This window comes from Choloepus didactylus, chromosome 19, assembly GCF_015220235.1.
Source record: "Choloepus didactylus isolate mChoDid1 chromosome 19, mChoDid1.pri, whole genome shotgun sequence".
Classification (NCBI taxonomy): domain Eukaryota; kingdom Metazoa; phylum Chordata; class Mammalia; order Pilosa; family Megalonychidae; genus Choloepus; species Choloepus didactylus.
In genome coordinates, this window is record NC_051325.1 from 63,157,230 (window position 1) to 63,181,446 (window position 24,217).

Here is a 24,217-nt window from a genome sequence, read left to right on the forward strand (position 1 = left end):
GTATTTTAAAAGCAATGTATGTTCATTAAAAATAAGAAAGGAAGCTCAGTTTATAAGATGCAAGGAATAGATGCCTGTAATCCCAACATTTAGAAATAAACACCCGATACTGCGGTATATATTTTATACTTCTATAGCTGTGTCTGGATATCTATTTAGCTGTACTGACACAATGCAAGGCATTTTGGAAGTGTTCGATAAATGCTATTTATCCCCCACCTTCATCATAGGAAATTGCCTTTATTATTCAGATTGAAGCCTGTGATTCTGATCTAGTGCTATAATATAAAGGAAGAACCAGTTCTTTTTATTTTTAATTCCAAAACTTTGACATCATGGAATTGAATAGCTGATGGTTTTGCAGCAGGGCTGTGTCAGTGATGCATATTATTATCATCATCTAACATTTATCGAGCACCCACCGAGGAACAGATATTGCACTAGATACAATATGAATAGTATTTAAATGACAGAGGCAACCACGGCAACCTACAGAAAAGGAATTGTTGACATAAAAAAAAGCAACTCGACTTTCTTTGGGAAATATTTAATTACATGTGGGTATATTTGCATATTTTATTTGTGACATGCCTATTTAAAAAGAGAGGAAACGTATATTAAAGTATCACAGGCTAGATGTAAATAAGAAACCCAGTTATTTCCAGTTTAGGGGAAAAATATGAAAGTCCAAAAACTATAGTCTTGTTCTACCCACCTCTCTCTGGGTTGGCTCCACCAATCCTGTAATGTAAAACCTTCTATATTGCTGTTTTCCACATTTATATCTTCCAGAACATCTGTCTTTTTAACTCCCACTCCTGGTTTCTGACTGCCCTCTGCCGCTGGCCGCCTCTATCTATGTGGACCTTCACAGGCGGCTCCAGAGCATTTGCAGAAACCCAAACTCACCTCCCTGCCCTGCAGCCCCTCCAAACGTCCCTACCTGGAATTACATCGTCACCAATCGCTCCAGCTTGAGGCCTCAGAGAAAGCAACGCCATCTTCCTGTTCCTCATCCCCCATCTTATGAGTCAGCAGCCTTGTTGACGCCTCCTCCAACTCTCTTCGCCTTACCATCCCTTCACCCACTGCCTCAGCATCTCTCGCCCTTGCTGGTGGAGGTTCCCGGCTCCTCGTCATCTGATCTTTCCCCTGCACCAGCCGTCGCCTGGTCAACATGCTGATTGTGTCATGTTGTACCCAGACTCAAAGTCCTCCCTGAAGCCAGTTTCCTCCAGGGCCGCATAGACATTCCTAAACAGATAGCCAAGTCCTCTCAGCACCTGCACCATCCAAGCTGTCACCAAATGCTCCCCTGGGTGTTGTAAATTCAGGTGACGGGGCATCTTATAACCCCCGTGCACACCACGGAATTCCATGCCTCCGTGTCCTTATTTATGGTGTCCCCATTTGTCTTCCTTTCAGTTCCAACAAACTGATATCTGTACCCCAAAGTTCAAGGCATCTTTTCTCCTTGGTTTCCCTTCTTTTCTGCCCAACTGACCATTTATTTCCCTCTTACAGTCCCAAGCAGAGCCTCCTCCATTTAGTCACCTTCCTTTGTCATTCACCTGGCACAGGGCTCATTCATTCTTTCAGCAAACCATCAAGTATTGACTATTTGTCTTCTATGCCAGGCACTGTTCCAAGCACTGGGGATGTAAGGTAAATCGGACACACTTGGGTCTGACCCCTTGGGATCTTACATTCTAGTGGTGGAAAATGGAATAGAAGTAAATGCACATGATAACTTTAGAATGGGTGTTATGAAGAAAATGTAACAGGGTGATGGGATAGTACATGGCTAGGTGGGGTCTGCTTAGATAGCATAGACTGGGAATCTAATAAGATGACATGTGATAACATATCTGAATTAGAAGAGCCAGGCTTGAGACAAGGCAACGCATTTTGCTGGGGAATTTGCAAAGATCTGAGTTAGGAGCGTCCTTGCAGTGTCCCTGGAACCAAAGAAGGCAGAATGACAGAGCACAAAGAGTGAGGGGACAGCGGTAGGGGAGGAGCCCAGACTTCGGTCACAGTCTGTCCTCCATACTTGTTTAAAAAATGTTAATGGTTGCCCTAAGGGTTCCCAAATGCATCTTTAATTCTTACAGTCTAACTTCTCATAGTATTATACAGCTTCACCAATTATACAGCTTACAACTGTATAAGCCTAGTTCTCCTCCAGCTTTTGTGCCGTTAACATGCATTTTGCTTTTGTACATACTCGACGCCCACAACACATTGCTGCCACTTTTGCTTTAAATGTCAGTTCTTTTAGAGCAATTAAAAATAAGAAAACATGTCTTTTATATTAACCTTCATTTTAACCATTTCTGAGGTTCTTCATTTCTTTCCATAGACCTAAGTTTCTGTCTCATATTCCTTTTGTCTGAAGAACTTCCTTTCACATTTCTTTTAGTGCATGATAGCTGGCTGTGCATTCTCTAAGTTTTGGTTAATTTGAAAAATTAAGTATTTTTCCTTTATTATTGAAAGATGGTTGTGCTGAGTTGAATTCTCAGCTGAAAGGATTTTTTAATGGCTCTTGAAAGATTTCACTCTATTGCTTCTGGCTTGCATGGTTTCTGATGAGAAGTCTACTATAATCCTCATCTGTTTTTCCTTTAAATATAAAGCATTTTTTTTTTCCTTTGGATTCCTCCAAGATTTACTATTTATCCTTTTTTTTTCAGAAGTTTGAATATGATATGTCTAGGTTTTTCTTTTTGGGGCCTTAAATTATGGTATTTGTCATGCTTGGTGTTTTCTAAACATTTTGAATGTGTGGCTATATGTCTTTAACTATTTTTAGAATATCATAAACCATTATCTCTTCAAATACTTGTTTGCTACATTTTCTCTCTCTTTTCCTTCTGGGATTCAGTTTCCACCTGTGCTAGATGTTTGACATGTCACCACAGCTCTGGGATGTTCCATTCTGTGGTTTGGTTGGTTTTTCACTCTTCTTCTCTTTGTATTTTAGTGGGCTAGTTTCTATCAACCTATCTTCAAATTCACTAGGTTTCTTTTTTCCTACCTGTGTAGAGTCTACTGATAAACTCATCCAAGGCCTTCTTCATCTGTGGATTTTATGTCTAATCTCCTACGTGATTCCCCAAAAGCTCTGCAAGCCATCTTCCTTTTCCACTAACTCCTTTGACATATTAATCATGGTTATTTTAAATTCCTTTATGATATTTCCAATATATGAGTCATTCCTGAGTCTGTTTCCATTGACTGCTTTGTCTCTTGGCAGCGTTTGTTGTGTGACTTGGAGATTTTTGTTTAAACCTGGATGTCGTGTGTAGGATTGTCGACACTGGAGTAGATAGTATCTTTGCCTGGACATGGGCACGCCCCTTCTGCTGTGCCATTACGCGGGAGATTGAGCTGATGTATTCTGGAGTTGAGCTGGTCTGGGTGTCCCGGAAGCTGTCGCCACTGGCTTCAAATTCCCCTGGCTCTGGCGTTACCTTGTGCCTCAGGTGGGGGCAGTTTGTGATACTGCCCCCAGGAGGGAAGGATTTTTCTTTTCTCTTCCTCCCAGTTGCCCTGTGCCTCTCCCTGTTCCCTGGGCTCCCCAGGGCTTCCTGCCCCTCCCTCAGTGTCTTAAGACCTTTGCTGTTTAGCGGTGCAGGGTTCAGGCCAGCTTTGTCCCTGCAACATGGGCTTCTCCATCTCCTTATGGCCCTGCACTCGGCCTTTCCCTGATGTCTGGTGGAAGTCAATGGAAAGTCTCCTCGACACGGTTCCCCTATGTTAGTGGCCCCAGAGTTCATCACTCTCAGGCTGCGCCACACACACTTGCCCTTCATCAGCTAAACATTTCTAGCTCATTCTTCCCTGCATGGGCAGCAGCCCCATCTTTCCAACATACTCTGTCACGGGTCAGTGAGTGCCGTGTCCTGTCTCTTGTCCGGGATTTTAGCAGGTGGTTGCCCTGCCAACTCAGTCCTCTGACGGGTTCATGAAAAATTATGACTGTTCATCACTGGGCTTTTTCTTCTTGTGAGATGGGAGTGAGGTTCTTCCAAGCTTTCAGCTTCTGGGTAGAAGTTGGGAGAACCTCACATGCTATGAAGCCATGCCAAGAAGTATACATGGCACGTAGTTGATGCTCAAGAAAAATATGATGAATTTAATTCAGGATTCCGGAGGCTTCTACTATTTCAGAAGGTGGGTTATAGTGATTAATATGGCCTAGTCTCCAAACCCAGGCAGAGTGATCCTTTTTAAACAGTAGTAATCCAAACACTCCCCATTGCCCTTAGAAGAAATCCCATCATTTGTTTGTTTGGCCTGTGAGAACCTGGGTCCATGACCACTCTCTGGAGACTCAGTGGGCCGTGATGGCTCTGATCTTCTTATTCTCAAATATGACAAATCATTTCCCATTTCTTGCTTTTCAGCTCAGGGCTCCTTCTGTCTGGAACGTCTCCTTCATCCCCTGATTTTTGCAAGGCTCATTTCCTCACATCTCTCTTCAAATGCCACCCCTATGCAGAGAGAGGCCTTCCTTAAATTAGCCCCTTCATCACTCAATACGCTTTCCCGGGTTTATTCCTCTCTCTGGCACTGATATATGCTCCCGTGTGCTTCCAGCACTTGATCTGTGTATTTGTGTCTGTCACTTTTGCCAAGCGTGAGTTCCTTGGGAGGAGAGACTTATTTTGGCTCCCTGGTATGTCCCCAGTGCCTAGAGAGCCTAGCCTTTCCCAGTGCTCACAAAATCAAGGACAATTGGATCTTTGAAAAGACAAATTAGCCATGGTTAAAAGAATAATCCCTTCTGCTTCCCATCCTGGAGCACACCACAGGGACCCATGACGTGGAGTTGCTCAGCGGAGAGGCAGCTCAACCACAAATTACCACCAACAGTAAGAAATGTCCGGGGCTCCAGATGTTATTTTCTTAATCTCCTTTTATAAACTCAAACCTTCATCCCACTTCTGTCTCAATTGTGCTATAGCAGGGGGTCAACAAACCGTCGGTAGCCAGATGGTAAATACTTTTGGCTTGGAGGGCCATGCAGGACCATACTCTCATAACTACTCAACTCTAACAATGTAGCAAGAAAGCTGCCATGGACAGTGCATGACCATGAGCATGGCTGTGTTCCAATAAAACTTTATTTACAAAAACAGATGGTAGGCCAGATTTGGACTACAGGCCCTAGTTGACAGATCTCTGTAGGATTACTGCCTGTCTTCTTGAGGTGTCATCTCAGAGGCCCCACATTTAACTTCATCCAGTATGTGGCTGATATTTCAAAACAGACCATCCCAAATGTAAATCCAAAATTTTGTGGAAATAGGTTCTGCCATGTCTGCACGATATGCTATCAGATGGACTGACACTTAATTTCACTTACTTTAATACTGTTCGTTGAGTCCTTTCTAGGGGCCAGAGGCTCACTTTATCTCCCGTAGCCTTGGGTGTGAATATCTTTATTCCCATTCGGCACTGAAGGAACCCATCTTAGGGTGTTGTAGTGTTAGTCATTGTCCTTAGAGAGAGTGCACCATGCAAGGTCCAGCTGGTGTCCTTTACATTTCTGTCTCCCATCTCAACTGGCATTGAGCTTGTTCCTCTGCACATGCTAAACGAATCCCAGCTGGATCTGACTGAAGTGGACATTTATGCCTGGGTGTGAACGACACAGGGCTGTCAGTCAGAACAGATGCATCTCTGGAGCTGCCAACCCTTGGCCCAGTGCCTTTCCCAGAACTCCTGCTCTGTAAAATTAGGGACATCAGGGGAAGTCCACTCATGGAAAGGAAAACTGCTCTGCAAGGACTCTGGCCTGAAGCATGTCTTTCCAAAGACAGGCTGTTATTTTTATACAAAAGATGATTGAGTGGAATGCGTCGGCCCAACCAGCACTGAGGTTGTGCCAAATGGTTAATGAATCGCTTGGTCAATCTAGTTATACGGTGCAGAATTTGAAAAGGCACATAAATGAGAAGGGTGAAAGCATTTCTCAAACAGATGTGGCTTCAGAGATAAGTCCTTATTTTTTTGAAGGCCATTGAATGAATATTTATTTATTGCTGACGGATCTATCCATATTACTCTTGGGATTTTCTAAAACCGTTCTGATTTCACACATTCTGCCTCATTGCCTATGTAAGTAAACTTGTATATGCAAGAACATGTTTCTGGATGTTGACTTCTAGAATACAATTCCTGATACTTTAAGGATTAAATTCACAGTTCCTGAACTCAAGGAATTTCCAGTTTGGATGGAGAAGAGCCTTACACACAGGAATGTGTGTGAAATGAAAGACAAGAGATGTTTATCTGAAGGATAGGACTCAGCACTGAAAGAGTGAAACAGGAGAGTCTATGTTGGTGCATATTTGGAGAAGGCATGTACTCTCCACTGGGGGGACAGAGATCTCTCAGGTCAGCCCATATCAGCTCATCTGCTTCATCTGCCCACATGGCACCAGCACTGCAGTTCATCTTGGATTCCTCTGTGTTACTGGTGCCATACTGGCATATTGTACTCTCATTTTATGCTCAATGGCTGAGCAATGTGGGAGCTGCTCCAAATATTGCAGCTGGACAGCTAATTTGCTTTGTAGAGGATGACAGTAAAATAACTTTGCAAGCCCTGTCTCCACCCAATCTACAGTTTGGTACCCTAGCTGGCTCCTCCACTTGTGGTTGATATGTTTGTTAATCCCTTTATCCATCCTCACTAAGGGCTTGATCCAGGCTGGCATCCTCCTTGCGGGACCCCCCAAGGCCCATGCCATTTCACTGTGCTGTGAGCCTCATAAAGACCCATTTTTGCAGGGTGGGTTCTTCCTGGCCCAAGCGTGCAACAATCTAGTTTCTTCCAGGCATTTCTTCATAGGTTTCAACTTTGTAATCAAATCGTTTTGCTGCACCTTGATATAAATCACTCAAAAATATAAATTAGCCCTAGAAGCCTAGCATTACACAGAGTAGTGGTTTCCCCCATGCAGATAAATGACAACAACAAAACAAACAAGGAAAGCTCACATTCTGCACGGTCCAGGGACCACAGCTTTCCAATGACTTCAGCATGATTTTGGTAAAGAAACTGACAATCAAACCTGAACTTCTTGTGGCTCCAGAGAAACCGGTTACCTGGAGAGCAAGAACAATTCTCATTACTGGCTGCACGGCTCTCAGCGGGTCTGTGGGCACCCTCGGGCTGCTCACGTCTTTTCTTCTTAGCATCCTCATCACAGCCCATGATGGCTTTTATTACTACACCCCAGCTGAAGATTTGCAAACTGAAGCTTGGGGAGCTTTACTGATATAGCTGGTGTCTTAGCCCATAGGAGACAGAGCTGGGTTAAACCCTGGGACGTCAGACTCCAGTCCCATGTTTCTTACCACCCGGGAAAGTGGCATCACCTCAAGTTTCTCTGGGCAACCTCAGTCATGATGCTTGCACATGATTTACCATATTCCTCTCAAGAAGGTCATCTCATTGCTATTTAAGCAACTACAATTATGACAACTCATCTCCTGAAGTCTTCTGTTCATTGCTTTATGAGTAATATTTTGATCACTCTCCCAGTGTGCTCCTCAGACCACTGGTTCCTTGTTCTGAGTTTGCATATGTACAGGCTGAGGTCCCCCCAAAAGATGGCCATGTCCTCATCCCTGGAACCCATGAATGTGACCTGAGATGGCAAAAAAGGACTTTGCAGACATGATTAAGTGAAGTCTCTCGAGCTGGGAGGATTACTCCAGATTAGCCGAGTGGGCTAAATGCCACCACAAGGACCTCTGAGGCTGAGGGCATCCTAGACGGAGGAGTGGAGAGTGGTGTGGAGTCAGGGCAGAGATGGAGTGATGTGGCCACAAGCCAAGGCAAGCCAGCAGCGGCCTGAGGCTGGGAGAAGCTCTGGAGGGAACTCAATTCTGCCGGCCCCTTGGTCTCCAGGGACACTGAGAGAGACGTCTTATCTCCCAAACAGTGAGAGAATACATCTCTGCTGTTTTAAGCAATGCAGTTTGTGGTGATTTGTTACAACAGCCATGGAAAATGAATATAAAATAGATTTAAAAATTACTGAATTAAACAAAGTTAAATGGATAGCCCCACTTGGGATCTGCCTGGGCCTTAACTATGCCAGTGGGGGTTGTGAATTTTCAAGAAATAGATTTATCATCCAGAATCTGTAAAGTGCCTTATACTAGGTGGCTTGTTTGTGAAACATCCTGTAGATCCAAGTGGAACACACTTTGGGAAATGCTGCTGGGAGAAAAGCAAAAGAATATAATCCACTGCTCTGGTCTTCAAGGGGCCTCAGTGTTAAGACTTCATCTTAACTTACTAATTACATCTGTAAAGATCCCATTTCCAGCTTGAAACATGCATCCTTTTGACCCAGCTGTTCCACTTTTAGTCATCAAGGATGTGTTCAGCAGTTTAACTACAAGAGTGTTCCTTTAGGTGGGGTGGTGCACGATGGCAGCATAGAGAGATGTGGAATTTAGTTAGTCCTCCAGAGAAACTAGTAAATAGCCAGGAACAACTAGTAATTAGTCTGGAACAACTGTTGGGGGACATCCGTGACTGAACACGCATCATACACTAGCCTGGAGTGGGTGGAACAGCTGAGACTGCAGCATAGAAATGTAAGTAAAGCTCCCCACACTGCGGAGCTGGCGCCCCTCCCCACCAGCATGGCAGGCTGAGCTGCAAAACTTCTCTGTGGGAAAAAGAAGCAGTCCCTGCTGGAGCAAGAGAATGCAGCTCAACCAAGCTCCAATTGTGGTTTTAACTAACAAACTTGGACTACTGAGTAAAAGTTACAAGCACAGATAAACCCGGAGCAAACAAAAAGGAATCTGGGGTTCCTCCTGGCAGAAAGGAAGCAGAGCTGTCAAAAAAAAAAAAAAAAATACATAAGTAAAGAAAAACAGAGGCTTTTGGAGATGGCCAAGTTCAGAATAGTTGAAAATGGCTGTGTTCCAAGAAAAGGGGCACAGAGAACCGGGTACCAACGCCAATCAACCAGTGAAACTTGGGGTTGGGGACTGGCTCTGAAATGGGGCTCTTGCTCTTTTTCTATTTTTTTCTCTCATTCAAGTAGCTTATTAGAGAAAGCCTTGGGCATTTTCAGTGTCAGTGCTGATCCAGGCAAGGGTGGAGTTAACAGAGTCAGAAAAACAAAGGAGTAATTCAAGTACAGAAGACAACTCCCTAAAGGGTGTATCTTCCCTAAGAAAAGGGGGCAGGGCCCAGCTCAAATGGCTGCCCTCCCTCAGAGAATTAAGACCCCAGGGACTTGGGGGGTGGTGGTGAAGAAACTAGAAACAACTTTAGCTTGTCTGCTGACACCCTTGGCCCCTGGCCAGGACAGGGTCCACTGAGAATTAAAGGGCCTGCACATCTTTACACCAGGGAGATGCAGGCTGACAAGTGCCACATGCTGGGCAGGATAGGAAAAGCACCAAGTCCAGAGGCCTCACAGGAAAGTCTGACAACCTGCTCCTCAGGGAAATGTGATACTGAATACAGCCTCCTCCTGAGACCTGGGCCTGTCTGGTCTGGGAAAATCAGATTGGGGTAATCAAGGAAAACAGATGCCTAGACAAGAAAAAATTACAAGTCACATTAGGAAAAATGAAGATATGACCCAGTCACAGGAACAAACCTACACTTCAACTGAGATACAGGAATTGAAACAACTAACCATTAATCAAACAAATCTCCTGAACCAATCCAAAAATTAAATCAATGAGTTGAGGGAAGGCACAGCAAAAGTGATGAAGGACATAAAGAACACACTGGGTGAACATAAGGAAGAGTTCAAAAGTTTGAAAAAACAATTGGCAGAACTTCTGGGAATGAAAGGCACAACACAAGAGATGAAAAACACAATGGAGACATACAACAGCAAATATCAAGGGGCAGAAGAAAACTCTCCAGAACTGGAGAACAAGACACCTGAAATCCTTCACACAAAAGAACAGATAGGGAAAAGAACAGAAAAATATGAGCATCTCAGGGAACTGAATGGCAACATGAAGCACATGTATGTACATGTCATGGGTGTCCCAGACGAAGAAGAGAAGGAAAAGGGGCAGAACCAATAATGGAGGAAATAATCACTGAAAATTTCCCATCTCTTATGAAAGACATGAAATTACAGATCCAAGAAGTGCAGCATACCCCAAGCAGAATAGATCTGAATAAACATATGCCAAGATACTTGACAATCTGATTTTCAAATGTCAAAGACAAAGAGAGAATCCTGAAAGCAGCAAGATAAAAGAGATACAGCACATACAAAGGAAGCTCGATGAGATTACGTGCAGATTTCTTAATAGAAACCACGGAGGCAAGAAGGCAGTGGTATGATATATTTAAGATACTGAAGGAGAAAAACTGCCAATCAAGAATTCTATAGCTGGCAAAACTTTCCTTCAAAAATGAGGAGAGTTTAGAATATTCTCAGTCAAACAGACAATGAGAGAGTTTGCGAACAAGAAACTTGCTCTACAGGAAAAAATAACAGGAGCACTACAGGCGGATAGGAAAATACAGGAGAGAGAGGTTTGGAGCACAATATTGGGTGATAGTAGCACAATAATGTAAGTACACTGATCAAAGATGACTGTGAGTACGGTTGAAAGAGGAAGGTTAGGGGTATGTAGGACACCAGAAGGAAAGATAGAAGATAAAGACTGGGACTGTACAACTTAATGAAACCTGGAGTGGTCAATGATTGTGATTAAATGTACAAATATGTTTTTTCATGAGGGAGAATAAATTAATGTCAACTTTGCAAGGTGTTAAAAATGGGGTAGTTATTGGGGAAAAAATACCGTCAGTGGAAACTAGAGTCTGTAGTTAACAGTAACATTGTAGTATGCTTCCATTCATTGTAACAAAGGCAGTGTACCAAAGCTAAATGTCTATAAGGGGGGATATAAGGGAGGGGTATGGGATTCTTGGCATTGGTGTTGTGTCTGACTTTTTTATTGTATTTAATTTTAATTTTATTTTTCTTTTGTTGTTTTTAGTTGTCATTTTTTTCTTTCTTTTTCTTTTTTCTTTTTACTTTTTTCCTTCTTCCTCTTTCTTTGTGGAAGAAATGGAAATGTTCTTATATAGTGTTGGTGAATGCACAACTATGTGATTATACAGGGAACCATTGATTGTTTACTTAGAATAGATTGTATGGTGTGTGAATAAAACTGTCTAAAAATAGAGGGATACAAGTGCTGGAGAAAATGTGGAGAAAGTTATGTACCTAATCACCATTGGTGGGGAAGTAGAATGGTGCAGCCCATATGGAGGGCATAGGTTATCAGGGGAAGGCTTATTGTAAAGGATCCTAGATTGTATGGTCTTACAGTGGTTACACCTATTTCTGACTTGTAATTATTTTTTTCTAAATTCTGAGATGCCGAGCTCTTTGTGTATAGACTGGTCATTCCCTGGAACTTTGGGTAACTGTGTGACACCTGAGACTCAGAGCCAGAGTCCAACAGCTATGAATGTCAGCATTACCCCATACAGGAAATGTTAGAGTCTGAAGAAAGAGATCAGACTTCAATTAGACACATGAATGAAATGAACTTGGTTAGGACTAAGGTAAATTATACTAAAGGGTAAAGGAGGATATTGGCAGTGTTTTTAAAACTTCAACTTCTGTATGAGACCAAAGGAGATTAGGTGCAAAATCAGTATTTTTTGTAACACACTATATAATTTAGCTTGTATGGTCAGTTTATTCAAACAAATAATTGCATGGAATGTTGAGTAGGGAGTTTATACAGGTTGAAGTGCAGCCCCAATACATTCTGAGTAATTTTGGTATAGAGTAAAGATGTATTTGCAAAGCCCCCCTGAGGGACTGGAGGAAAATGTGGAAATATTAAATTTCCCCACCTGGGGAATTAATGATATTCTCATAAGCATTGTGGGCTACCAGTTTAGAAGGCTAAGTCCTTGATCTTTGGGCTTGCCCGTATGAAGTTAGTCACTGCAAAGGAGAGGCTAAGCCTACTTAAAATTGTGCCTAAAAGTCACACCAAGAGAACCTCTTTTGTTGTTCAGATGTGGCCTCTCTCTCTAAGCCAACTCTGCAGATAAACTCACTGTCCTCCCCACTATATGACTCCCAGGGTTTAAATCTCCCTGGCAAAGTGGGACATCACTCATGGGGATGAGCTCAGTCCTGGCATCGTGGGATTGAGAAAGACTTCTTGGATGAAAAAGGGGGAAGAGAAATGAAACAAAACAGTTTCAGTGGCTAAGAGATCTCAAATAGAGTGGAGAAGTCATTCTGGAGGTTGTTTGTATGCATTATATAGATATCCCTTTTTAGTTTTTAGCATATTGGAATAACTAGAAGGAAATACCTGTAACTGTTGAACTGCAACCCAGTAGCCTTTATTCTTGAAGAAGATTGTATAACTATATAGCTTACACTATGTGACCTTGTGATTGTGAAAACTTAGTGGCTTGCACTCCCTTTATGCAGTGTATGGACAGATGAATAGAAAAATGAGGAAAAAAAGTAAATGAATAATAGGGAGAGATGGGGGTATGGGATGTTTTGGGTGTTCTTTTCTACTTTAACTTTTATTCTTTTTCTTTTTGTGTGTGGTAATGATAATGTTCAAAAGTTGATTGTGATGATGAATGTACAACTATATAATGGTACTGTACACCATGGATGGTATGTGAATATATCTCAATAAAATTGAATTTTTAATAAACAAACAAACAAAAAAAAACAGATCCCATTTCCAAATAAGGTCACCCTCCAAGGCCCTGGGTGGACATGATTTGGGGTGCAGTGTCTATTCAGCTCAGGACAGAAGGTGAATGAATCCTTTCCCCAAGGACACAATGAGGACAGAATGGGATGCAGCTGGAAACCCTTCTGAGGGTCTTTCCTGGCACTTGAGTTCTTCTTTGAGTAGTGACCCCCACATGGAGCAGGTTGGAGAAGGAGGAGGTTAACTGCTGTGGCTTTTGGGTGGAGAACCAGGAGAGATGTCTCAGCTAGGTCCTCAGGCACAGACAGGGCTGGCAGCATTCCATGCGCCTGGGACTCAAAGTGCAGCATAACCTGCACATGCGACAGAAAGCCGCACCTCGTCCTCCACCCAGGCTTAGTGGGTCTGGTTCTGCTTTGCACCAAGGCCCCCCTGCAATTCCATTTGAACTGTAGGCCATCAGGTTTAGGGGGTGCTGCTGTAGGAGACCCTGAGGACAGAGCTCTGTGTGTTTTTCAGTGAGGCTGCAACCGAGGAGACCGTGTTGCGCAGATTGGAGAGCAGGGCTCGCTTCTTCCTCACAATACAAAAGTCAGTGCTTCTGGAAGAAGATGGTGGCATTGAGAGGAGTGGAAGCTAGTTAGTCTGCCTGAAACAACTAATAAACAACCAGGAACAACTAGTAAATAATTTGGAATAACTGCGGGGGGGGCAAACATGACTGTCCACTCATCATATACCAACCTGAATTGGGAGGAATGCCCAAGATCACAGCATAAAATCTGTAAGTAAAAACTGCAGACCCGAGCCAAGAGCCCCTCCCCCATGGCAGCCCAAACTGCAAAGATTTGCTGTGATAGAGAGCAGCATTCTCTGAACAAGCGAATATATCTCAGCCCAGCTCCAACTGAGGTTTAATTAACAAATGTGAACTGTTCAATACAAGCTACTAATCCCCAACAAGCAGACACAGGCTTTTGGTGACAAATGACCTTGGAGAGCCAGAGGACCTCTCTGGGAGGGAGGGGGAGCCCAGAGGACCAGGTGCTGTCTCTGGCCGATGGGTGAAACTGAGGGAGGCCACAGATTGGCCCTCAAGGGGGGCTTTCTGTCCCTTTTTCAGCTCAATGGAGAAAGCCTCAGCCATTTTCATTTCCCAGAGCTCTAACGCAGACAAGGGTGGAGATAGCAGAATCAGAGAGACTATACAAATGCAAACGATATCTCCCCAGGGGGTGTATCTTCCCTAAGAGGAAAGAGGTGGGGCCCAGCTCTACTACCCGCCTTCCATTCAGAGCCAGGCCACAGAGCCTGGGGGAAAACAGCCACGGGCCACACCTCCTTACACCAGTCTGGAGTGACAGGCTGACAGACGCCACCTACTGGGCAGGTTAGGAAAAGCAAAGTGGATTGAGGGTGTATCAGTCTTCTAAGACACCCTCAGAGAAACCGAATACTACTGCCTCCTTCCAAGACCTGAGACCATTCTGGTCTGGGAAAACCTGATCAGGGTAACTAAGGAAACCAGATGCCTACACAACAGAAAACTACAACCTACACTAAGAAAAACGAGGTTATGGCCCAGTCAAAGGAACAACCTTACAACTTCAACTGAGATACAGGAATTGAAACAACTAATGCTAAATCAATTCAAAAAGTTTAGGGAAGATATGGCAAAAGAGGTGAAGCATATAATGAAAACACTGGGTATACCTAAGGCAGAAATTAAAACCTCAAAAAAACAATTGGCAGAATCTATGGAAATGAAGGGCACAACACAAGAGATGAAAGACACAGTGGAGACATACAACAGAAGATCTCAAGAGGCAGAATAAAACACTCAAGAACTGGAGAACAAGACAACTGAAAGCCTATACACAAAAGAACAGATAGAGAAAAGAATGGAAAAACATGAGCTATGTCTCTGGGAATTGAATGACAGCATGAAATGCAGGGATGTACATGTCATGGGTGTCCCAGAAGGAGAAGAGAAGGGAAAAGGGGCAGAAGCAATAATAGAGGAAATAATCAACAAAAATTTCCCTTCTCTTATGAAAGACATAAAATTATGGACCCAAGAAGCACAGTATACCCCAAACAGAATAGATCTGAATAGGCCTATGCCAAGACACTTAATAATCAGATTATCAAACATCAAAGATAAAGAGAGAATCCTGAAAGCAGCAAGAGAAAAGCGATCCATCACATACAAAAGAAGCTTGATAAGACTATGTGCAGATTTCTCAGTAGAAACCATGGAGACAAGAAAGAAGTGGGGTGATATATTTAAGATACTGAAGGAGAAAAACCACCAACCAAGAATCCTATATCCAGCATAACTGTCCTTCAAATATGAGGGAGAGCTTAAAATATTCTTTGACAAACAGACAATGACAGTTTGTAAACAAGATACCTGCTCTACAGGAAACACTAAAGTGAGCACTGCAGACAGAAAGGAAAAGACAGGAATGAGAGGTTTGGAAAACAATTTTGGGAGATAGTAGCACAGCAATGTAAGTGCACTGAATAAAGATGACTGTGAGTATGGTTGAAAGAGGAAGGTTAGGAGCATGTGGGACACCAGAAGGAAAGAGGAAAGATGAAGACTGGGACTGTATAACCAGTGAAACCTAGAGTACTCAACAATTGTGATAAAAGGTACAAATACGTTTTTACATGAGGTAGAACAAATGAATGTCAACATTGCAAGGTATTAAAAATAGGGTGGGATTTGGGGGGAAATACAATCAATGCAAACTAGAGGCTATAATAAACAGAAACATTGTGTTATGCTTCCTTTAGTATACAAAGGCAATGTACCAAAGCTAAATGCATATGGGGAGGTCATAGGAAAAGGGTGTGGGACTCTTGGCATTGGCGATGTTGTCTGACTCTTTATTCTACTTTAGTTTAATGCTATCTTTCCTTTTGTTGCTTCCTAGCTGTTATGTTTTGTTTTGTTTTGTTTCTCTCTTTCTTTTTTCTTTCATCTCTCTACCTTCTTTGACTCTTCCTCCTTCTTTGTGGAAGAAATGGAGATGTCCTTATTTTGATAGTGGTGATGTGCGGGACACTGTTATCGAGTTCTGACTTGGCGGGCCTGGGCCAGGGGAACTGATCAGCCCCTAGGAAAGGTAGTGGGGCACGGGTGGTAGCGCCCTTCACGGCCCCCCGAGCCTGAGAAAGTGGAGCCGAATGCAGGCCCCATTTCCTCACCCCAAAGTACAACCGTTGGGGAGGGCTTGCCGGAGAAAACCCCCCCCCCATGCCTTACCCGCACCCTCCACCCTCTTCGTTACCGGAGCAACTCCCGCCCCTTTTCAAACAACCTCCGTGCCCTCTCAGAACCAATCCAAGCCTTTAACCTCTACAGCTACCCTGCCCTCTATACCGCCTGATATAAGCTTGTACTCTCCCCTAATAAACTCTCTTGGCTTCTTCACCCTAAAAGAAACGTGTCCCGCCTGTTCCTTCTCGCCGCCCTCCACACCTTGCACGCCTCCGCTGGGGACCGGGCCCAGTCCCCCGCCTCGCCCTCGCCTCCGGGAAAGAGCCCCCACCGCCGGTACCCTCCAAGCAATCCCGAGAGCCTAGGATTTAGCAACCGGCCGCCACCCCCCCCAGACGAGTCAACTGCGACCGCAGTGATGGTAGTGAATACATAAATATGTGACTATACAGGAAACCAATGATTGTTTACTTAGGACAGAATGTATGGTGTGTGAACAAAACCGTCTTTAAAAAAATGGGTTGATGAAGAAACCTTGAGGGCACTGTATTGAGTGAAATAAGTCAGATACATAAGGACAAATATTGCAGCGTCTCACTGATATGAAATAATTATAATATGTAAACTCATAGACATGAAATATAAGTTACCAGGATATAGAATGGGGCTAAAGAATGGGGAGTGGTTGCTTATTATGAGCAGAATGTTCAACTAGGGTGAACTCAAACGTTTGGAAATGGACAGAGGTGATGGTAGCACATTGTGAGAATAACTAACAGTGCTGAGTGGTGTGTGAATTTAGTGGAAAGAGTAAGCTCAGAGTTACGTATGTCACCAGAAGGAAAGTTGGAGGTTAAAAGATGGGAATGTATAAAACAGTAAATCTTGTGATGGACAATGTCTATGATTAACTGTACAAATACTAGAACTTTCTCTCATGAATTAGAACAAATGTATGACACCATAATTAGAAGTTAATAATAGTGGGGCATATAGGGAAAAAATATACTTATTGCAAATGACATACTACAGTTAGTAGTATTTTAGCATTCTTTCATCAACAGTAAAAATGTACTCTACCAAAACTATGAATCAATAATGGGGGGTGGGGTGGTGGGTAGGGGTATGGGAGGATTTGAGTTTCCTTTTCTTGTCTTTATTTCTTTTCTGGAGTAATGAAAATGTTCTAAAAATTGAAAAAAAACTAATTGTGGTAATGGATACAGAGCAGTATGATGGTACCATGGGCAATTGATTGTGCACTTGGAATCTTTGGATAATTGTACGGTATGTGAACAATCTCAAAAAAAAAAAAAAGAAAAAGTCAACGCTTAATAGCAAAAGATCGCATGGTTTTTTCTAAGATGTTACAGCAAAAGAAAAGTGTATGGACGGAGCTCCTGTATCAGCAGCTTCTGCACATGAAGGCAGACAGGCACCCACGCCCCCTGCTCTCCTGGGGCCCCTGTCACTGTCGGTGCAGCCCTGGGCCCCTGCATGCTGATTCCCGGCTGCTCTTGAGAAGCTTTGAAAAATGCAGATGTCTGGGTCCTGCCCCAGCGCAATTAGGTCGGAATTTCTGGGCATCAGCGGGATTTTAAAATTCCACCAAGTGATTCTAATCCACATTAAGAGTTGAGAACCACTGACCAGGGTTTTTCGGGAGGAAGTTAATTCAGGTGTCTTTGAAAAGAGGAGGTGGCCTTTTCTCAAACTCTCGAATGGACCAAGATAATGTATAATCGTGTGGCTTCCCAGAGGCCTGGATGTGAAAGGCAATTAGAAGGCACCTGAGCACTGAGTTGTCACTCTCCTTTTTCAATTAAAGGACACTAGTGCAATCATCTAAGTTACCTGAACTGGGCCACCTCCAAATTACAATATTCATGAGAGACTCACTGACTGATGCCATTAAAGCATCTTTTAGAATCCAGTTATGAATGCTAAATTTTAAAATGCATGCATAATTAATTTTCTCTTCACTGGGAATGTATTTATAAAAATAATAAGCAACATTCTCAGAGGACGGAGAAAATAAGACAGATGGGTAGGGAGACAACAAAACTGCCGCTTGTCAGAAGGAAGCACCCTGTTGCATCTTTATAAACTCTGTGTGTCCGCCGCCGGAGTGTGGATGAGGCCCCTTGGAATTTATCAGCTCCATACGGATGTTCCCGTGATCACACATTTCCCCAGCACCCCGCTGGCGGCAGGACCCCCACTAAGGCACGACTCGTGCCCAGGGCTGAGGTAGACATTGAGCCCACATCACGTGGACAGCCTGACTCCAACTAGACAGACTGAGGGGAGGCAGACCCGCCACCAGCTTTATTTTCTCTTAACCCACTTAACCCCAACACTGAGCGGCTGATCTGTCAGCTTGGTGGGGAAATCAGTCCCTTCTCTTGGCTCTGCTTTTCCCCCAGCTTGTACCAAGTTATACTGATGTCCAAACTGCTTAAGAGGCATTTGCAGTTTCGGTCTACACTGCTTTGGCTGTCCTTGAGTTATCTATTGCCCCCCAGAGTGCAAACCTGTGAAATCTGGAGGGTTTTTGGCTTTTCTCACATACTGGGAATTTAGGACAATGAACCCTGCCCAAGCTGGGAGCCCCTTGCCCAGTCCTCCCTGGCTGCCCCCCCACATCCACACACTGTGGCTTTCCACTCACCTCTCTGTGGCAGGTCAGAGCTCCTCCCTGGGGACCCAGCCCCTGCTCCCACCCCCCAGACCCCAGTAAGCTCTCCCTCTCCTCCGTCTCTTCCTACCCTACCCCCTCTCCTGAAAGTCACTCTCTAGGGCTAGTGTCTCTTAATCCCAGAGGACACCTAGAAGATCAGGCTTTAAAAAAAAGAGAAAGAGGGCTTCTCATGCAGTTTCTGCTTGCGGCTCTGCAAAAAACCCGCAGCCACACACACATGGGGAAACGGGCAGGACAGAAGGGAGGATGCAGAGGCCAGTATGTAAAGTAACATCTCAGCGGGTGGCTCGGCTGCAGCATGTGGAAAGCATCTCCTATGGCCGCCAGACTCAGTCCGCGGCCAGGCAGAACCTGGCATTCTTGGAGGGTCAGCTAGAGGAATTTGAGTCTGGGTGCAGGAATGACAGCCGGCAGCCCTCGTGGGTCCTGTTCATCAACTGTTTTTGCACAGCCTTCGGGAGTGGGGAGTCCACCTACCATGGGCCTCCCACTGCCTAACTGGCTCCTGGACAAAACAGAAATGATCCACGGAGGACAGAGGCCCGTGGGTTTGCAAAACCACCCTGACTATCATTGTGGACGGGAGAATCTATGCAGAAGCAAAACCTCTGTGAGAAGCAGGTCTGCAATGTTGAATGGACACAGACAACCAAGTGTCCTCAAAAGAATTCAGCCCTAAATGCCCTGCCCAGCGTGGTGGGGCCCTCGGGACTCTGGTTGGGAGCTGTGTTTCGGTAAGACCTTGATTTTGACCTTGACTGAGCATATATTCAGTTCAATGGGACGAGCCCAATGAGAATTTTTTCAGTAAATGTTTTTAAAAGTTTTAAGTATTATTTAAAGAAAGGTGCCCCATTCAAAGAGGTGCAGATCATGAACTTTTACCACATGGACCCACCTGTGGTCCGGCCATTTGATCAAGAAATAGAACACGCCCCGCACGGCAGATCCCGTCTTGCTCTAACCCAGGCTTGGTTCCTCTGGTGTAACCATTTGCTGATTTCTCACCCAGTTGATCAGCATGGACTGCTTGTAGACGTGGTATAAATGGGGTCCTAGAATATGGATGTTTCCGGTCTGGCTTCTTTCACTCAGTGCTTGTAAGTTTCACTCATATTGTTACATGTTTGTTCTTTTTCATCGCTGTATAATATCCCGCCATGTGATTATAATGCTGTTTGTTCAGCCTACTGTTGATGGGTTGCCTCCAGTTTGGTTCAATTTCAAGTAAAGCCTCTATGAACAATCTTGTACTTACATTTTGGTGCACATCTGTGTACATTTACACTGAGTATATACCTAAGGAATGGAATTGCTGGATCAGCTTTTTAGATAGCATCAGACAAGTTTTCCTTCTCTTGGTGTTGCAATTACTTTGTCTGCTGTAATGGGTTTGTTGTGGTATGGATAATCACCAGGGGAATGCAAATTAAAACCACAGTGAGGTATCACTACACACAGTTTCTTATAAAACTAGACGTGCAAGGCCCTACCACCCAGCGATGAATGCACTCCTGGGCATCTATCCCAGAAACCGAAGCCTTGTATTTTCACAAAAACCTGTACACAGGTGTTTATAGCTGCTTATTGATAATAGCCATTGACTGGAAATAACTCTTATGTCCTGCAGTGGGTGAATGGTTCACAAACGGGTTCATGCCATGGAACGCTGCTCAACAAATAGAAAATGAAACCGATTATCAATACACTCAGAAACATGGACGAATTTCCAGAGAAGTGTGAGTGAAAAAAGCCAATCCCCAAAGGTTTCACACTGTGTGATTCCACTTATATAACCTTCTTGAAATGACAAAATTATAGAGCTGGAGAACAGATCCGTGGCTCCCGGGGGCTGAGGAGGGGTACGAGGGGGAGGAAAGAGGGTGAGCTATAAAGGGGGGAGGCAGGAGAGGTCCCTGTGGGGTCATGCCCTGACTGTCTCAGTGGCGATACCCAAGGGCACATGTGATGTCTCTGTATGGTTTTTTACAATTTCGCTTGGATCTACAATGACCTCAAAATAAACATTTTAACTAAAAAGGGTTTCATCCAAGTTTTCCAGTTGTTACTAGTAGGAGCGATGTCTGAGACAAACTACTACTCAGAGGCAGAAGTGGAAGTCAAGGAATAATTTTAACATGCACAAGCACACTGAATATTTGTTTGGGGGAGTGCTTCAGAGTCTGTCTATTTTAGAAGCTCAGTCTATGACATTTTGATCTGACCAGAAGCATCTTTCCCTACATCCCAGCCACAGTGGCTGTCTGTCTGTCTGTCTTTATTTTCTTCTTCCTTTTACCCTCCCTTCCTTCAGCTTTTGATTCTTTCCTTAAATAATGAATAGATTCAACAAATATTGACCATCTACATGTAGGGCAGTTAGGACATTGAGACCAACCGTGAAACCTTCTAGAATCCCTGCCTCGATACACCACCTTCCATCAGAGTTAATAAATCTCCTGAATACTGGATATCCTTTTTCTTTTAAATTTTATCCTATATGTTTGTAACCCTAAATAGCATATATAAAGTTTTGCATGTTTTTGGAATCTGAATAAATGGAATTATCCTGTATGAATTTTTCTGTCACATATTTTTCCCCCTCAATATTACATTTCATTTTCACTGAGGTGTTGTATTCTACATTATGATTATCCCAACCTTTATTTATTTGAAGGATATTGAATTGTTTTTACTTTCCTTTTTGCTATTAGAAGCAGTGCAGCTATGAATGTTTTGTTTTGTTTTTTTACAAGTTTCCTTGTGTACATAAACAAGGGCTCCTTTATTACTTTTATCTTCATTTTATTGAGATATATTCACATACCACGCAGTCATACAAAACAAATCGTACTTTCGATTGTTTACAGTACCATTACATAGTTGTACATTCATCACCTAAATCAATCCCTGACACCTTCATTAGCACACACACAAAAATAACAAGAATAATAATTAGAGTGAAAAAGAGCAATTGAAGTAAAAAAGAACACTGGGTACCTTTGTCTGTTTGTTTCCTTTCCCTATTTTTCTACTCATCCATCCATAAACTAGACAAAGTGGAGTGTGGTCCTTATGGCTTTCCCAATCCCATTGTCACCCCTCATAAGCTACATTTATATACAACTGTCTTCGAGATTCATGGGTTCTGGGTTGTAGTTTGATAGTTTCGGGTATCCACCACCAGCTACCCCAATTCTTTGGAACCTAAAAAGGGTTGTCTAAAGTGTGCGTAAGAGTGCCCACCAGAGTGACCTCTCGGCTCCTTTTGGAATCTCTCTGCCACTGAAGCTTGTTTCATTTCCTTTCACATCCCCCTTTTGGTCAAGAAGATGTTCTCCGTCCCACGATGCCGGGTCTAGATTCCTCCCTGGGAGTCATATTCCACGTTGCCAGGGAGATTCACTCCCCTGGGTGTCTGATCCCACGTAGGGGGGAGGGCAGTGATTTCACCTTTCAAGTTGGCTTAGCCAGAGAGAGAGGGCCACATCTGAGCAACAAAGAGGCATTCGGGAAGAGGCTCTTAGGCACAACCATAGGGAGGCCTAGCCTCTCCTTTGCAGCAACCGTCTTCACAAGGGCTCCTTTAGAAAAAAATATTCTCAACCCTAAATACACGTCAGACTCATCTCAGGAGCTTGTAAAATGTCTGTGTTTGGGTCCCACGTTAGCCATCTCGTAAAAATCACTGGGTGTGAGGTTAAAGCATCCATTGAAAAAGCTCCCTATCTGATCTGAAGATACCACTGTGTCTGAGAACTGCTGTTTTGGGGTAATTACAGAGGAATGGAGCTGCTGCATCACAGGATGTGCATATTCTTAACTTTATTTAAGAATGTCAACATGTTTTCCCTCATGGCTGCATCACTTATCATGCTCCCCACCAGAGTATGAATTTTTTTAGTTAAAATGTTTATTTTGAGGTCATTGTAGATCCAAGTGAAATTGTAAGAGTATGAATACAGTCAGGCTAAAATTTAGGTCTAGTCTGGAGTATATAAATAGTATCTAATTTTAACTGGCATCTCTCTAATTACTAGTGATGTCAGGAATCTTTTCATGTTTGTTAGTCATTTCTGTTTGGATTCTGTAAAGTATCTGTTCAGGGTTTTTGTTGTATGTGTGTTTGTTTGTTTGTTTGGTCAGCTTTACTTGGGGCTGTTTGTCTCTCTTTACCACTCTTTAAGAGTTCACTGTATATGAAGGATACGAATTCTTTGCCAATTAAATGTGTAAATATGTCTTTTCCAAATCTGTGGCTTGTTAGTTCTCTTTCTTTACTATGTTTTTTGTTTCTTTTATGTTTTTTGCTCTTTTATTCTGTTTATATTCAAGGTCAAAAAGCTATTCAGATAGGATTTCTTCTGAAATCCCTTTATTATTTTGCCTTTCACGGGTAAAGTTTGGATTTACCTTGAATTGGGGTTGTCTCCCATGTGGGGCAGGGGTCATATTGCAGTTTTTTTGTTTGTTTGTTTTGTTTTGTTTTCCATAGTGGAAACTATTTACCTTAGCACCACTTTTTTTTTTATCATCATTTTATTGAGATATATTCACATACCACGCAGTCATACAAAACAAATCGTACATTCGATTGTTCACAGTACCATTACATAGTTGTACATTCATCACCAAAATCAATCCCTGACACCTTCATTACCATACACACAAAAATAACAAGAATAATAATTAAAGTAGCACCACTTTTAAAAGCCTCCCATTCCCCTCTGGCTCCTGTGGGCTTGGGCGTTCAGTGGTTTCCCTGTACGTGTGGACCCGAGTCTGGGCTCTGGTCAGCTCAATTGGCTTTTACGTGGCTCTGCCCCAATCCCACACCACCTAACTACCATGTAGCTGTTTAACAACTCTTGATAGCTTGCCAGATAATTACTCCTGCATTGTTCTCTCCGGTGGTATTGTAACTATTCTTGGCCTTTATTCTTCCAAATAAATCTTAGAATCACCCCAATAAGTTCCGCAGACACCCGCTGAGATTTTGAAAGGGATGACAGTGGCTCTGTATACATCTATGCTGTGTATCCTGTAGAGTCTTTCTCCCGTGCCCAGGATTTTCCCCTCCATTTATTTAGGTTTTCTTTAATGTCTGTCACTAGAGGTTAACAATTTTTTCCATAGAAGTCTTATACATCTTTTGTTAAGATTTTTTTTCCTCTAAATACTTTATACTTTTGATGCTATCATAAATCATATTTTTATAAAATAACATTTCTGATACAGGTGATGGTAACATGTAATTGTGAGTATAATCAACAGTTCTGAATGGTGTGTGAATGTGGTAGAAAGGGGAAGTTTAGAGTCATGTATGTCACCAGAAGGAAAGCTGGAGGTTAAAACACGGGCATGTGTAACAGTGAATCTTGTGGTGGACAGTGACTGTGATTAACTATACAAATATAACAAAGTTCTTTCATGAACTAGAACAAATGTATGACACTATTATAAGGAGTTAATAATAGAGGGATACGGGAAAAATGTACCTATTGCAAACTATGGACTATAATTAACAGTAATATTTTAATATTCTTTCATCAATAGTA